The 18124-nt window shown below is 41.7% G+C and overlaps 1 long non-coding RNA gene across 1 annotated transcript; it reads left to right on the forward strand.

Annotated features, from left to right (window-relative positions):
- The first annotated feature begins 692 nt into the window (after positions 1-692).
- Positions 693-17414, forward strand: LOC138822905 (uncharacterized). Its single transcript, XR_011370671.1, has 3 exons — positions 693-858; positions 14469-14740; positions 16988-17414. It is a non-coding gene; the product is annotated as an uncharacterized lncRNA (long non-coding RNA).
- Positions 17415-18124: the final 710 nt, after the last annotated feature.

Consider the following 18124-nt stretch of genomic DNA (forward strand, 5'->3'; position numbering starts at 1 on the left):
TGATGTCGATGATGATGATGATGATGATGATGATGATGATGATGATGATGATGATGATGATGATGATGATGATGATGATGTGCAGGTCATGGGCTTGAAATCAGGGCATGTGTGCTGTGCTGTCCATGATCTTCAGCTCAAGGTCTGGAATTTTGTCTATTTCTTTTTGCTTCTTTCTTGGTGGTTAATTTGAGAGAATTGTCTCATGGAAAAGCTTGGCACTACTCAAGAGGTTGAAATCTGAGGATTGTGGTTTCAAGCCAGTCCTGGCAAGAAGTCCAAAACACTCTTTCCTTTTTCTTCTAAGTTTTTGTTATAATGAGAAAGATGGGGTGCAGTGGAGTTGCAGTTTCATTAGCAGGTAAAAAGGGTGTTTGTTTTTGAGCAATGGCCTCCCAAAATACACTGCCTCCTGGCTAGGGATGGTGAACTGATGGTTATAATGCCTTCTGTCTTCCTTCTGTGACCTATTGCCCTGGTAACAGATTGTTTACAAAGATGTGATCCTGACTCCTGAGCAACAGGAAAAGGCACAATATCATTCCTGGGTTGGGATGAAAACCAAGTGGATCCCGCCATTTGGTGTGCTGCCTTGCTCTGGGGGGCAGGATGATAGTGCACCCTTCTATGAAGAAAGAAAATAACTTGAACAATTCTGTCCTCTTTGTTCATTTCTGACAGAGGAGGGCTGTGAGACACATTCATGGAATCATCTAGGGGACTTGTCCAGGATCTCCATTGTGTCTGGGAAGGAAGGGCCCCAAGTTTTGCTGCAGAGAGATGCATCCTGCAGTGCCATGGCCCTGGTTTGCTCCAGTGCCAGTGATTACCCAGATCAGGAAATGTCACCTGTTGCAGGTAAAATAGCTCTCAGGACATTTGTCCTGATGACCATGGAAGCCCATGCCTAGGCCAGTGTAAGCAATGGTGACACAGTGGTGCTCGTGTGGCTGGGAGTATGGAAGTAGCACAGGTGTGGATGAGAGGTGTTGGGTAGCACACATGGTAGATGCCTTCTGCTCTGCCCACCACATGACTAAAGGTAATGCTGGATTCTGTCTGAAATTAACTAGGGTCTGGGGCACTGAACATTTTCTGAGATGCCAAAGCTCCCATGGGGACACAGGTTGAGGTAGACTAGGTGAAAGGGAGTGAAGGAAACCTGCAGAAAATAAGGAAGTTTTGATTCTTTTTAAAAGTTCTTTAATGGTTAATTTTTAATCAAAATGGGAAATAAATGGAAAAAGTGATTCTAGATCTCAATTTCCTGAATAGCTAACATTCCAGGTGTGACACTAGTACCCATCTCACTCTTTTTTATCTATTGAGTTTATTAGGTTCTAGACACTGTAGCAAGTAGAAAAGAAAAACTTTGTTTTGAAGTTCTATGCTTTAGTGTGTGGGGGTGGGGGAGGGTGGAGAATGTATAAATATGTTTGAATATATGATGGAAAAATAGATTGAGAGATGTGCTAGGGAGGAGTGTTGGCAATTTACAGTGAGGTATGATTTCAGAAAAGCGTCATGTGGTAAAGTGACTTAGGAGATCAAGGCAACTCACCCAGGCCCCAGAATCAGGTAGGGTCATGAGCTCAAAGTTGAGGGTGTCTGGCCTGTCTTAGAGTCAGTAAACCAGTGTGGCTACATCACAATCAGTGTGTGGAGTAGAGGATATGCTTGCTGTAGGACAGGCAGTGGGCAGCTTGTGCAGAGCAATGAGTTACAAGTGTGGTCTCCACCCAGAAGCAGTGATCTCATCCAGGAACTTTAGCAGGTCCAGCCCAGACCTGTTTAGTCAGGGGCTAGGGTCCAGTGTTGCCTGCTTCAAAGAAGCCCTCTAGATGTATTTGAGAACCACTAGCCAAGATAAGTTCCCTTAGACTATGGTAGAGACTTTGGATTTTATTCTGAAACAGAAGCTCTTGAAGGTTGGGAGTGAGAGAGTACAGGATTTAATTTAAGAAATATACAAAGTGGGTGCCAGTGGCTCATACCTCTATTCCTAGATACTCATGAGGTTGAGGTCTGAGAATCCTGGTACAAAGCTATTCTGGACAAGAATGTCTGAGACACTTAACTTGAAGTGGAGATATGGCTCAAGGGGCAAAGTGTTGGTTTTGAGAAAACAAGCTCAACAAATTCAAAGCCCTGGCTCTAAGTTCAAGCCCAAGTACCAGCACAAAACACACAGGCCAGGCAATGGTGGCTCACACCTGTAATCCTACTGACTCTGGTGGGTGTGTTCTGAGGATGGTAGTTTGAAACTAGCCCTGGCAGGAAAATCCATGAGATCTAATCTCCAAATACCCACTGGAAACAGCTAGAAGTGGGGCTATGGCTCAAATAGTAGAGCACCAGCCTTGAGCAAAAGCTCAGCCACATTATGCAGGGCCTTGAGTTCAAGCCCCAGTACTGACACTGACAAAAACATAAGAACATATACACACACACAAACACCAACACAAGCAGTGATGGTCACTCATGGGAAGGAAGCACAGGAGCCCAGTGGGTCCCCTCTCAATTCTCAGGGCCCTCTTGTCCTCTGGAGACCCCCCAGTTTTTCTTCCAGCATAATAATTATTATTACAAAATATTAGAATTATAAATATAATTACTATATTAATGCTATAAGTGCAATGATATAAAACATTTTTATAAAATGTATTAATATGTTACATATTATATTCTATAACATACATACATTATATATTATATAATATCTAGTAAATATACAAATAAATATAAATGTTATATATAATAGATAAAATATACATGCTACAATAGTAAATGAAATATAATGATGTAAGTATAAAAATATTATAAATATACTTATTATTATACTAATTATTCTTCAGGAATCACAATGTGGCTTAGTGGTAGCGTGTTTGCCTGGCATACATGAAGACCTGGGTTTGGTTCCTCAGTAAACAGCAAAAGCAGGATGTGACGCTGTGTCTTAAGTAATAGAATGCTAATCTTGAGCAGAGACAAGCTCAGAGACAGTGCCCAAGCCCTGGGTTCAAACCCTAGGACTGTCAAAAAAAGAACAATATAGTAATTCTTCTACCTGCTGGAGCCCTGTAAAACCAGACACACTCAATCAACTGGGACCTTGAATTTGAGTTCCACAAACATCAAAGATGATTTTTTTTCTAGTCAGTCCTGGGGCTTGAAGTCAAGGCCTAGGCACTGTCCTGGAGCTCTTCTGCTCAAGTCTCATGTTCTACCACTGTAAGCCACAGCACCACTCCAGTTTTCTGGTGGTTAGCTTAAGATTAATGTCATGGACTTTCCTGCCCCGGCTAGTTTTGAACTGAGATCCTCAGATCTCAGCCTCCTGAGTAGCTTCAATTACAGGGGTGAGCCACTGGCTCCAGCTCACAAACACAGTCTTAGCTTCCAGGTCAGTGCCCTGGGCCCCTCCAGGCTAGCTGGTCCTCTTCTTCCCCAGCTTATTGGTGCTGGCAGCAGGTGAACAGGGCAGCGGAAGAGAAGGTGGTTCCTAGTTAACTGGGGGATCCTTTCTGTGTACTGCATGTCCTGCATTAAAAACCCAAACCCCCAGAGACACAAGTTCATTCTTTCAAGGTGGACAATCACCCAGTTCAGAAATTTAGGGGCACCCCTTAAAATCAACCTCTACTCTGATCAGGAGCCCGAAGTGACTGTACCCCTTTTTCCCAGGTTTAAGTTTTTCATTCTCGTTTTCACTATTAGAGTGTGTGTGTGTGTGTGTGTGTGTGTGTGTGTGCGTGTGTCTGTGTGTGTCTGTGTGTCTGTGTGTCTGTGTGTCTGTGTGTCTGTGTCTGTGTCTATGTGTGTTTTAGTTAGGTAGTTGTACAGAGATGCGGCCATGCAGCAGAGCAGTTCCTGGGTGCAGTGCCTTTTGAACCATGTCTCCCATTTCACAATTCTCACCACCCCTGACCTCAGTTTTCTTAATCTTTAGATTATGTAGTGAATGTTTGGAATTCAGAACAAGCAATTCGGGGCTGGGAAGGTGGCTCATTGGAAGACTGCTTGCCTCACTCACATGAGGCCCTGGGTTCAATTCCTCAGCACCATATAAGCAGAAAAAAGCCAGGAGTGGTGCTTTGGCTTAAGTGGGAGGGCACTAGCCTTGAGCTGAGGAGCTGAGGGACAGCACCCAGGCCCAGAGTTCAAGGCCCATGACCAAAACAAAACAAAACAAAAAAATCAAAACCAAAAACCAAGCAATTCATGTCTACAGTGCATCTTGATCTGTGTCATCCCTTCAATATCTTCCCCCTGCTTCCCCAACCATTCCCTTATTTTTGCGGGTCCTGTCAAATCCTTAGGAGCCAAAGTGGAACCAGCCGGGTGTCCTACATAGGGATTCATAACAGAGGAGAGAGGAGGAAAAAAAGCAGTATGATGCACATGAAAGTTTGCCTTTATAATTTCACAGTGCATTGCTATTTCCTACTCAGATATAATAGTGTAAGCTTATAATGATACCCCAATGTTATCAACAAAAGGCTTCTGTCCAGGGTGATATCACAGAAGGTAGCACTGACATTCATTTGAAAAGTATATCCACTAAAATATTCAAATGGAAGGGAGTCTTCTTACCATAGATATATAAATGAGCTCAAAAAACAAAACACTTAACAAAATGTCTATTGATGTCAGTTAAAATGTTAGTGCAATTTTATTTGGTGTGAACTGTGTTTATGAATGTTTAGATTGCAAATGGGAGTATTTTATTTCTGCCCACTTTCTCAGATCTCAGGAGGTTCATAAATAAAACAAATTTCTTTCTCCATTATTTTGTGATTACCACTTTCAAATGGCTCCCTGCCCATAGATTCTAATATTTGTGTCACAATGATTGGTAAAGACTTGAGCCTCTCCGTTGATTATAATGACTCCCATTACATTCTGAAAGAGATAGTATATTAACTTCATCTTCAGACAGAGAGGTAAATTGATGCCAGCATGCTCAACGATTTTATGAAAGTTCATGCCATCGGTATCCACCATCTTTGGCAGTGATGCATCAAATATTTATTTATTGATTGATTGATTGATTTTATGGTCCAGTCGTGGTGCCTGAACTCTGTGCCTGGGCGCTATCCCTCAGCTCTTCAGCTCAAGGCTAGCACTCTACCACTTGAGCCACAGCGCCACTTCCGGCTTTTTGCTTTTTGCTTATGTGGTGCTGAGGAATCAAACCCAGGGCCTCAATCATGCAAGGCAAGTGCTCTAACACTGAGCCACCTTCCCAGCCCTGCATCAACTATTTAATGAAGGAAAACTTGGAGCCAAGCTCTGTTTTAATGTCTAGGAATGGCCTGGAATTAAAATGTATAAAAACTTCATTTTCATAGAGCTGATGTTCTAGATGAGGATACTAACTGACAAAGAAACAGTTAAAAAATCCAAACAGGCTTGGAAGGTGGCTCAGTGGTAGAGTGCTTGAGACCCTGGGTTCGATTCCTCAGCATCACATCAGGAGAAAAAGTGGGAAGTGGCACTGTGGCTCAAGTGGTAGAGTGCTAGCCTTGAGCTGAAGAGCTGAGGGAGAGTGCTCAGGCCCATATTTCGTGCCCCATGACCCCCCCCAATCCAAACAGTGGCAAACACTATGAAACAAAAGAAAATGGAGAAATGGAGTTATTTAAGTTCTGCCTCAACCACAACCTTGGGTGCAGCTACCTTAAGATGATCAAAAGAGGCTTCCTGGAGGAAGTGGCGCTGTAGCTCAAGTGGTAGAGTGCTCGCCTTGAGTTGAAGAGCTGAGGGACAATGCCCAGGCCCAGAGTTCAAGCCCCACGACCGACAAAAAAAAAACTATATAAAAGAGGCTTCCTGGAAATGGTGACTAATGAATTAAGGTGTGAGTTCCGCAAACAAGTCATGAAGGAAAGAGTTGGGGAAAGATGATTTTGGGCAGAGGGGAACACTTGGAGCAAAGGTTGTGAGGTGGGAGACTTGGTGTTTTTGAGGAACATCAAGGTTGCGTGTCACTGGAATGAAATGAGTGAAGAGGGATGGTGGCAGATGCATATGACCCAGAGAAGAGTCTGGTCACATAGGGTCATATAAGCAAGGGCAATCAATGTGGGTTTCTTCTAGAACTTTCCACTGTGGATAATAGCAGGAGGTATCACTATGTGATATGTGCTTTTCAAGGTTCACCATGGTGGCAATGTGGAGAATAAATGATGAGTGAAAGCCAGGAGCCCTGTGTGGCCATTGTTTAGTACAGGTCAGTGTAGATTAGAATGTCAACAATAGAGTAAAAGTAGTAGATGAAGTAGTGTTTGTTGTTTATTGTTTTTCTTTTTCTTTTTGCTGGTACTGGGGCTTGAATTCAAAGCCTAGCAATCTCACTTAGTTTTTCACTCTAGTAATGCTGAACATGTGAGTGACAGCTGGACTCTTGGCCATTTTGGTGGTTAAGTGGAGATAAGAGTTTCACTGACTATGCTGTAGGGGTTGGCTTTGAACTGTGACCTTAAGATTTCAGCCTTCCAAGTATCTAAGGTTACACGTGTGAGCCACTAGTGCCCAGCTTGTGGAAATGGTTTTGTAAAATGAGACATTAGAACTTGCTCCAAAGATGATGTAGGCTTTTGGCTGAAGCAAATAATAAGATAGATGGTAGAACTATTACAATGAGAAGATGGTAGGAAGAGAAATGTTCTAGCAAGCAGGGAAAGGAATCTCAAATTCTATTTTAGGCAAATAATTTTGCTTCACCATTGAGAGATAGCCTGGCTAACTGGAGCTGTCTAGTAGACAGGCCTTTAAGTCCCCAAGCCTGGGAAAGAGCATTTTGAGTTAGAAATTGCATTTGGTGATTACCAGGGGGAAGGGATCATTTAAAGCCTGGAAAGTGTGGAATATCACCAAAGGAGGAAAAAGAGGCAAGCATACTGCCCAAACTTTGTTCTTAGTCTCCACATTAATCACTAGGTGTGGTCAAATACTACAGTCACTGAAACTAGCTACAACTATTGTATTATTTTTTTTTAGGTGTGCCATTCCTGAGGCTTGAACCCAGGGCCTAGGTACTGTGCCTACATGGAAGATTCCTGACTTCCATGATCAGACTTACTGTTTTCCTTCTGACTTTCCTGCCTCAGTCATCTTTCCATGGCTTACAGCCAAGGAGCTTGTCTTGGATGTAAGTGTAAGCCAGTTATCAACAAACCACAGGGTATGTTCAGAAGCAGCCATCTAGGATCTGCTGACTTTGCCCTGGGTCTGCACGCTCCATCCCTGGTCCATAGCAAAGGAACCACAAATGCATAAGTTGATGAACCAATGCTAAAGTGGATGGTTGTGGCTGGGCATGGTTTGGATGTACTGATGAAGCCACTCTAAGGTGGCTTAGGCATCACTGTTGGACCAGGTTTGTTAGATTTTAGAATACATGTTTCAATACATGTTCTAGTCAAGACTGCATACCTTTGTCTCTCCCAATCATCTCACATCCCAAGCAGGGCACACCCCCAAGTTCTCATCTCATTACCCAGTTAAGACTGCTTTGCCCATTTTCTGTGCATAGATTCATTTTTCTGAGTAATTCCTTCTTTATTTTATTTATAACACTTAGTACTAAACCACTGGCATTTAATGATTCAGTCTCTCATCATTCTCTGAGAATTTCTTTTATTCTATGGATCTATGAAATCCTTTGGGGCAAAATCTGTGACTTAAAACCATGGCCCCACCCTACACCATAGGACATTGAACATTAATAAGCCCTGAAGCAAGGCCTGTTGTTTTAGAGGTCATCTTTTTAGGAAATCCTTTTCCCAACTCTAATTAAATTAGGGTTTTTAAAATTTAAGTTTGAAACACATTTCACCCTCTAGGTAACTATTTTGATTGCATTGGTCTGTTACAGGCTATAAGTCCCTCTCTGCTCCTGGTGATATACAAGGTTTCTACTTAACATGTGAAAAATGGAATGCATAAAAAGATCAGTGAAGGCTGGGAATGTGGCTTAGTGGTAGAGTGCTTTCCTAGCATGCATGAAGTGTGACATAAACAGAAAAAGCCAGAAGTAGTGATGGGTTTAAGTTGCAGAATTCTACCTTTGAGCAAAAAAGCTTAGTGGCAGTTCCCAGGCTGAGTTCAAGCCCCACAACTGGCAAAAAATATCAGTGGAGATGGGCTGTGAATGCAGTGGCCTCATGAACAATTATCTGTGTGGTTGTGGTTTTCAAAAGAGCAATAAAATTCACAGTGCAAATTACAGCACACCAGGTCATTCTTTCCAATCTGCATCCCTTCTTCTTGGGAACAAACTCTTCCCTGCAGCATGGGTCTTCCATGGACAGGAGGCCTCATGAAGGCTGATTTATCCTTACCGAGTATGCTTGAATCCTTTGGTTTGCACATCTTAGCTCCACAGAAAGCACCGTTCCCAAATGTTAGGGAGAATAAGCAAGTTGGCAGTAGCCAAGCTGGGCTAGGCAGATGGGGTAATGTGAATTTACACATATATACTTTGCCGAGTCCATAGGTTTCAGAGAAAGCATGAAAACTCAAAAACATTTGGAATTTAAGGGGCTTTGAAGAGGCTTAATTCCTTAATGAAAATTAGCATCATTGTTTCTTAGCTATGAATGACTTCAGGAAAAAAAAACTAAAAATGATATTATTTGAAACTGGGTACTAATGGCTCATACCTCTAATCCTAGTGACACAGGAAGCTGAGATCTGAGGAGTGTGGTTCAAAGCCAGCCTAGATAGGAAAATCCATGAGACTCTTATCTCTGGTTAACTATCAAAAAGCCAGAATTGAAGTTGTTGTTCAAATGATAGGCCATCATATTTGAGAAAAAAAAGAACTAAGCCAATGATACCCCATCCTGACCCTGAGTTCAAAACCCACCAGGAAGGAGAGAGAGAGAGAGAAAGAGAGAGAAAGAAAAAAAGAAGAGGGCAGAGAGAGAGAGAAAGGTAGAGAGAGTGAGGCAGTGATGGGGGGAAGTAATAATAATAGAAATGTAATGACAACAAATCTAAAGAATGTGGCAAAGCCTTTAATAAGTTCTTGAAAAACAAGGGATAGGAGCTCTGCACAAGTAATGGCTGAGGAAGCTTTATTGAAGTAGGATGCCTAAACTGGGCACCTAAGACTCATACCTGAAATCCTAGCTACATAGGAGGTTTATGGTACAAATCCAGCCTGGGCAGGAAAGTCTGTGAGATTTTTACCTCCTTTTTTTCTTTCCAGTCCTGGGGCTTGAACTCTGGGCCTGGGCAATGTCCCTGAGCATTTTTTGCTCAAGGTTAGCACCCTACCACTTGAACCACAGCACCACTTCCAGCTTTTTCTGTTTATGTGGTACTGAGGAATCAAACCTGGGCCTTCATAAGCATTAAATTCTGGAAGTAGAACTGAGGCTCAAGTGGTAGAGCACAAAAGCTCAGGGATAGCACCCAAGAAAGAGATGGAGCACTAGGACTGGCAACAAAAAGAAAATATGAACTATTTACTTTGTGCCACATCAAGTATTTTGGACTATTTAAAGTATCAAAAGATAGTTCTACTTAAGAAATCATGGCTTAAATGTCTGGTGTGTGTGTGTGTGTGTGTGTGTGTGTGTGTGTGTGTGTGTGTGTGTGTGTGTGTGTGTGTGTCTGTGTCTGTGTGTGTGTGTCTGTGTGTGTGTGTGTGGTACAGAGAGAGGAGAAAGCATGGAAAGCCAAGAGAGTTCTAAATCTAAGATTTCAGAGGCCATCTTTCAGAGAAAGCCTGCAGAACTGGGAGTAAACTAGATCCAATGCTGTGCTTTGGTCAACTAGTTGTAAGAAAGCCCCAACTGGCCACTGGTGTGGATTGCAGGAAAGAGGATAAGGCAGTAAGAATAGAATTAAAGGGGTCTGAGCCACTCACACAAATTCCAGGTATCATTTCCTGGTTATATGTAGGCCCAACCTTTGATCTTCAGTAAAACCAGGAATTCACAAAAGTGAAAACTTGTAAGAAATAACTGAAATAAATAAATGACTAGAGGTGTTCAGCAGCAAATTTTGGCAAGCAGAACACATGTGAACAGAGCAAAATGGAAATGATCAACTCTGACAAGTGGTGGGGGGGAGCACAGAGAGACTCATGCACAGAGCTAGGCTCTGAGTTCAAGGCCCACGACACAAAAAGGAAGGAGTAATGATCAAAACTTTTCCAATTTTGATTTCTAGCATGAGCCTATATATTCAAGCATTTAGCAGCCCAATAGACTTCAAGTAGAACAAACTGTGATCACTTAACACATTGTAATTAAACCATCAAAGATAGAGAACCTCCAAAATCACACAATTCATCACACACAAGACTTCTTCAATGAGATTATGAACAATTCCACGTAAGAAATCAAGGATGTCAACGCACAACAAGTGCAGCAAATTTACAATGCTAAAAGCTAGACTACACAGAGAAATGAATGAGGTCTTATCTCCAGTAAGCAGCAAAATGCCGAGCTGGAGGTTTGCTTCAAGTGACAGAGTACTATGGAAACCCAGAAAGCCAAACAAAGCTAGGTATTCGTTGGTGGCTCATTCCTGCTATTCTAGATAGTCAGAAGCCTGAGATCTGAGGATCACAATTCAAAGCCACCTTGGGCAGGGAAATCTATGAGACTCTTCTTGCCTATTAACCACAACACCAAAGAATAAAAGCCAAAGTAGAGCTGTGGCTTTACCTTGGGTAAAAGTCTCAGGGACTGGAACTAGGCCATGATATCAAGCCTAGAACTAGCACCTAAAGAAAGAAAGAGAAAAGGAGAGAAAGAAAACAAAAACAAAACAGAAAGCCACACAAGAGCACAGATCTATAACTTCAAGCCCCAGCATGCATGTGTAGGTACACACACACACACACACACACACACACACACACACCCCAAGATTGAAATACAAGCAGTAATGAGGTTATGTTGAGTAAATCTTTGATGTCCTGAAATCATGAATATAAATGACAACTAGATACCAATTGATATAGATATAGATAGATAAACTCTATAGATTATCTATCTGCTAAAGATAACAGATCTATCTATATCTGTAACAGATTATCTGTAGAAATTTTATCTCTCTCTCTCTCTCTCTCTCTCTCTCTCTCTCTCTCTATCTATCTATCTATCTATCTATCTATCTATCTATCTATCTATCTATCTGGCTATCTGTCTACATAGAGAGTGCGAGACAGAGAGAAAACAATCTTGGGGCTTGAACTCAGGCCCTGGACACTGTCCCTGAGCATCTCTAACTCACGGCTAGCACTCTACCACTTGAGCCACAGCCCCAATTCTGGCTTTTTCTTTTTAGGTGGTACTGAAAAACTGAACACAAGGCTTCATGCCTGCTAGGCAAGCACTCTAACACTAAGCCCCATTCCTAGCCCCTAGTTAAAGGTTTTTAAACAGAAGTACTAGAGTTCAAACTGAGAGCCTCTAGCTACTAACTAGATCCCTCTTCCTCTGCAGGGGATCTTGTACTTGAGCTGACTCCCCTAGCCCCTACCCTTCATCACTTTTGATTACAAAGCAATTGATGAGGACCTAATAGGAAATGTTGATGTTTTCTTTTACCTCATCGATGGTAGTGACTACTGGTAACTCCTACCAGAAGTGGATTTTGACCATGAGTTGCTCCTATTTTCACCACCAAGTTAAGTGAAAGAGAATGGAGAGATGCCCTGTGACCCAGTGATCCTAGTGCAGGGAATCCTGAATAAAAGGAAAGAATTGTGCATACAAATGTGGTAAATTCACAAAAGGAAGAGAAAAGCATCCTGTACCTGGCTTTACCTCCTGATTCCCCCTTCACCTCCATGGTTGAATCTTACTTGGCCATATTTGCAACAATGTATCCTTCTTAGCAGTACTTCCTGTGCCTCAGTCACAGGTTTCAAGTTGCTTTTATTTTCAGGGTTTGTTTTGTGACTTCATCTTTTCGTATGGCCTTTTAATTTATTTTTTGTATTTTTTTGTCCATCATGGGGCCTGAATTCTGGGCCTGGGCACTGTCTCTGAACTCTTCAGTTCAAGACTAGCTAGCACTCTACCACTTGAGCCACAGTGCCATTTCTGGTTTTTTTCTGCTTATGCGGTAGAGAGTAGCCTTGAGGAAGTAAGCCCAGATACAGCACCCAGGACTTGGTTTCAAGCCCCAAGACTGGGACACACACATACACACACACACACACACACACACACACACACACACACACACAAGCTACCTACCTTTATGTACGAAAGATACTTAGGTTCTGTGCTCTCTTAAAATGTTTCTAATCATGTACAGTTGTGTAAGTATCTCTCATTTTAAATGATCATTCTTCCCTTCTGTTTAAAAATGAAATTATGAGAGCCTGGTATCCATGGCTCACACTTGTAATCCTAGCTATTCAGGAGGCTGAGATCTGAGAATCACAGGTCATTGCCAGCCCAGGCACAAAAGCCCGTGAGCCTCTTATCTCCAATAAACCACCAGAAAATCAGAAGTGTGCTATAGCTCAAGTGGTAGAGCACTCGCCTGGACTGAAGAGCTCAGGGACAGCACCCAGGCCCAGAGTTTAAGCCCCATGACCAAAAAAAATAAAAAGAAAAATTATCAGAAAAAATATTTTTGTAAAGCAGATATTTTCTAAGGCCAAAAAAACCTTCAGAATTTCTGGTCCATAAAATGTTATGTGCATGGTCTTTCTGTAACTCTCCAATGTATATTCCTATATTTTTAGGGGAAGTTTATATATAGCTTTTACTGTACTACTCAGAAGAGATTTATGCTCAAATATCTAGCACCCTTGAATATGCAGTCCCATGACTTTGCAGGAAAAGAATGGAAAGAGATGGAAACCCATGACAGGAATGAAAGGGAGTAAGGCAGTTTGCACTTCTTACTCACTGTGCTCTCAACAGCAGGGGAGAAGGTGGAGAGGATATCAAATGGCACAGATACTGGTAAGGAGTTTTCATTCGCTTTGGCAGTGGTTTCTCCTACAAAAGGGAGATGTATAAGCACAAAAGAAAGGTTCATTGACATTTTTGCTTTATTATTATGTGATTTATTTTTTTAAAAATTGAGCCATTTTTGCCTACAAACACAAAATACTTTAGGATGAAGGCTAATAAGATAAGCAGTCTTAAATTTTCATTTCATTTCAAATATAAAAGTATTGATCTAGTCAGGTGCTGGTGGCTCACGCTTGTAATCCAAGCTGCTCAGGAGACTGAGATCTGATGATCTAGATTCAAAGCCAGCCCAGGCAGGAAACTCCATGAGACTCTTATCTCCAATAATCGACCAGAAAACTGGAAGTGGTGCTGTGGATCAAGTGGTAGAGCACTCGCCTTAAGCTGAAGAGCTGAGGGACAGTGTCGAGGTCCAGAGTACAAGCCCCATTACTAGATAGATAGATAGATAGATAGATAGATAGATAGATAGATAGATAGATAGATAGATAGATAGATAGATAGATCTAGCTGGGCACTGGTGGCTTAAGCCTGTAATCATAGTTAATCAAAAGGCTGACATTGGAGATTTGCAGTTCGAAAGCCAGACCAGGCAGAAAAGTCCATGAGACTCCTGTCTCGAATAAACTACTCAGAAAAAGCTGGAAGTGGTACAGTGGCTTAAGTGGAAGAGCTCTAGCCTTGAGTACAAAAAGGGTCATGGATGGTGCCAGGTCCTGAGTTCAAGCCACAGAACTAGCAAAATAAAAAGTATGGATCTACACAAGAGTAGAGTAAAAAGTTTCAGTGACATGACCTTCTAAACAAGAGGAAACTATAGTCAGAAACAGATCAATTGCTGGCAAGGGCTGAGAACAGACACAAAGGTGTGGCTACAAACTGGCATGAAGGAACACCCTCAGGTAAGCCTCATACATACAGAAACTATTCTTTTTTTGCGGGGGGGTCCGGTCGTGGGGCCTGAACACTGGGCCTGGGCACTGTCCCTCAGATCTTCAGCCCAAGGCTAGCGCTCTAACACTTGAGCCACAGCACCACTTCTGGCTTTTTTCTTTTTGCTTATGTGGTGCTGAGGAATTGAACCCAGGCCCTCATGCATGCAAGGCAAGCGCTCTACCACTGAGACACCTTCCCAGCCCAGGAACTATTCTTTATTTGTGTATTACAATATACTGTGATTATGTAGTATAAATATAACTATGATTCTATAGTATAAACATAAATATTATTTCTCAATACAGTGTCATATTGCAAAAGAAACAGTATACAAATTGTAGCTCAACTTTGTCCTAGAAGACTATCCTGATTCTTAGTAAGGGAATCAATATACATTACAAAAATGAATATGTTTCAAAAATAATTGTTCTGTTTTGCCTTTAGACATCTCTTGCTAGATCAACAAGTACATCAAGTAATTTAACTATATTATATCAAATACTGTATTATGGAGAGAACTTTTGCTTTCCAGTAAAGTAAATAAGCTTGTATTACACTTGCCTTCCTACACAGCAACTGGAAAACCAGACAAAATAGAAGAAAGAACTATTTTCAGACTGGAGAAAAGACAGAACAAGACTTTGGTCCAGGAGAAAAGAAAAACAAAGTGAACCCTACAGTTGTGCTTTCTGCCTAGAGAAAAGTTCCAAACCACAACACACAGAGGAGAACCTAAAGCCAACAGAACTCTCACAGGCAAAATAAGTCAGGGATAATGTCTGGAGTCAGGGAAGGCTGAAGCAGCTACCACATGAAAGTCAGAAAACTTCAGAAGATGCAGCTATGTAAGTAAAATGTTCCAAGAATCTACAGATGTGCCCATGTGACTTTATCTGAATAATACCCTGTTCAAGCACTAGGTAATTCCACAAAGCTGGAAGAGGAACTACCTGAGTAGTAAGTGACACAATCCCCAAAGCTCAAGCTATGCTGAAACATCAGGTTTCTAGGCAACCAAAGTGAACAGACTTCATTGAACACCTGAGGGCTAAGAGTGAATTCCGAAAAATTAGGGCTCAGCAGTAAAGATAAACTAGTCTTTAAGAATGAAGGTTACAATAGACTCACTATAAATAAGCCCAACAGAAAGAGGGAGGGGTGACATTGACCAAAAAGAAATGTACTCTTTACCCGACTTATGAAACTGTAACCCGTATCTTTATAGTAACAATTAAAAAAATTTAAGTATGAATCTGAACTATGTATATCATAACTAACTGCCAATTAATGGAAAGTAGAACTGGGCCATTGGTGGCTCATGACTGTGTTCCTAGCTATTCAGGGGACGGAGATCTAAAAATCACAATGGAAGGAAAGCCAGGGCAGAAAAGTTTGTGAGGCTCTTATCACCATTTATTTATCCAGCAAAAATCAGAGGTATGGGTCAATTGCCAGCTTTGGGAGAAAGGTGGCAAGGTAGACTTTTAAGCCCTGAGTTCAAGCCCCAGTTCCAGAACACACACAATGAGAGAGAGAGAGAGAGAGAGAGAGAGAGAGAGAGAGAGAGAGAGAGAGAGAGAGAGAGAGAGAGAGAGAGAGAGAGAGAGAGAGAAATAGAGAGAGAGAGAGATTGAGGAATAAACCGAAGGAAAAAAAGTAAAAGAAAAAAGAAATAACTTCATACAGTACATTTAAAACAACAAAACCCTCTTGTTCTCATACCTTGGAGTTCATTTCAATCTTATTCATAGCTATTTAACTATAGGACTAACAAATGACGGAAACCATGGGACCTATTCTTTGGGTATGGCTTACTTCACTTAATGTGATTTTTTCCCAAGTCTTTCCATTTTTTTTTTTTACAAAAGGGCATGTGTCATTCTTTCTGATGGAACCATTGAATTCCATTGTGTATGTGTGTGTGTGTGCGTGCGTGCGTGCGTGCGTGCACGCCCGTGCACGCGCGTGCACGCACATATATATATATATATATATATATATATATATATATATATATATATATATATATATATATCACATTTTCTTGGTCTACTCATCTACTGAGAAGCATCTGGGTTGTTTCCATATCTTAGCTATGGTAAACAATGCTGCCATGAAAATGGATGTACTGTTAGCTTTAGTGTGGCCTTGTTTGTGATTGTTTAAATGTTAGAATTTAAAGAGAATGGTCAATAGCAAATGAGTCAATTTCATATTTATTAACTATTTTATTAAATTTAAAATGTAAATTTGCTGGGGGGATGGATCAGTTACGGGGACCAGGGAGGGTATGAGTGTATATTTTGTGGGGGAAGCCCAGCTTCCTTGATATAAGCAATTGTGCATATGACATCAAGTTCTCTACTAGTGCAGACATAGAGCATTAAGTATCTCAGTTGTACACCCTCCAGGATTTGCTCTTCATTATCAGCTGTGAGGGTCTATGTGTACCAATATTCTGGCTGAATAAGAAACACCCCATCAGGCATGTTAAAGCATGAATCTTCAGTTTTGCTCCCAAAACACTCAGGTGTTCAAGTAACCTGCTTGCAATGACCTGGAGAGTTCTCTCTCCAGACTCTGAGCTACCAGACTTTGCTTCTTTCAAAAGAGAATTTACTGGAAGTATTCAGAGTCTCTGATTCTTGCTGCATGGCATTAATAAATTGGAAGAGAGAAAGAGAGCTAGACAGGATGAGGATTTTCAGGGAGAGATTCTAGGCCTCTTTGGCATGATCACAAGGAGACCCGTGAGTGAAAGTAACACATGCACAAAATTATAAAAATTCAATACCTAAGCCTATATGAAATAACACTGCAAAAATCACAGATCATGCTGTCCACATGTTCTTTTTCTTTTTCTTTTGTCACTCATGGGGCTTGAACTCTGGGCCACGTGCTGTACCTCAGCTCTTCAGTTCAAGCTAGCGCCCTACCACTTGAGACATAGCATCACTTCCAGCTTTATCTGCTTATACGGTGCAGAGAAATCAAACCCAGGGCCTCATGCATGCAAAGCAAGCACTCTACCACTGAGCCACCTTCCCAGCCCCTGTCCACATGTTCTTAATAATCTTTTATATTTACTGCAGAATGGCAAAGGAAGAATTCAAAATGGAAGATGATTTGGATGACTATGGACAATCAGCGCAACTTATTAATAAATTGTGATCGATGCACAGACGCAATGTGAGATAGACACACTGACTGTCAGAAAACCAATTTCCCCACAGAGACACATCACCATATTCAGGTTACCTGGAAGACTTCTAAGATTTCTGTTGGGCATGTGAGTCCATGCGAGCAGAAGAGCCAGCAGCAGGACTCTCATGCTGTGGGGCTTTCTGTCTTCAGCTTCATGGTTTTGGAGGATGGTGGCTCCTTGGTTTTTATGAGAGTCTCCTGTGGGTCAATCTCCTGGATGAACCAATCAGTGCTCACCATCCAGAGGTGTTAACTCTCCCCCCTCCACACCCCATGCCAAAAAAAAAGTCCTGCTTGGGACAGGTGGTCTGGAGGGAATTCCAGCTCTCTAAGCAGATGAGCAGCAAGAACATGGTGAGCTGAGTACACTTGTGTTCACTGGGAGCAGTGAACTGATAATCAATTCCATGTACACAAGTATTTATTTTCTTCAACTTGGCACTTAGTGAAATGGATGGAAGGGAAACCAAGTCTCCATTCTGGCTGAAGGTGAAATGGCAAAGCTTCCTTGCAACTGAGGTTGATTTAGCTATCAGGTGGAAGAAGTGAAGTCCTGGGGGCAGATAGCATCAGAATCAGATGGAACGTTCCAAACCAGCCCAGGCCATGTGAAAGTTCTGGACTCTTTCCTCCAGCTGACCACCCAAAGGACACAGGTACATATGTGGCTCAAGTAGTAGGGTGTTAGCAGGGAGAAAAATAATATCTAAGACACAGTATCCCAGCCCTGAGTCCATGTCCCAGGACATGTCCTAAATTAAAGGAAACCATGAACTCAATGTCTTTCTATGTCCTTTAGAGAAACAGTGATTTCTATAAATGTCTCACAGGATATTCTTTATTAGACATTCCTATGAACTTACCACATTCCTCAAATTACAGTTGAAGGGAAATGCACCTGGTGACATTAAATTTCTAACCATGGGATGAAGTTCACAGTCAACCCCAGGTAGCAGAGTCTGTAGTCCATATATGGATTATATGGGCAGAAGCAGAGGCACTGGCAGAGTGGATGTGTGCTTTTG

This window comes from Dipodomys merriami, unplaced genomic scaffold (genome assembly GCF_024711535.1).
Source record: "Dipodomys merriami isolate MVZ:Mamm:240054 unplaced genomic scaffold, mDipMer1.0.p SCAF_117, whole genome shotgun sequence".
NCBI classification, from domain to species: domain Eukaryota; kingdom Metazoa; phylum Chordata; class Mammalia; order Rodentia; family Heteromyidae; genus Dipodomys; species Dipodomys merriami.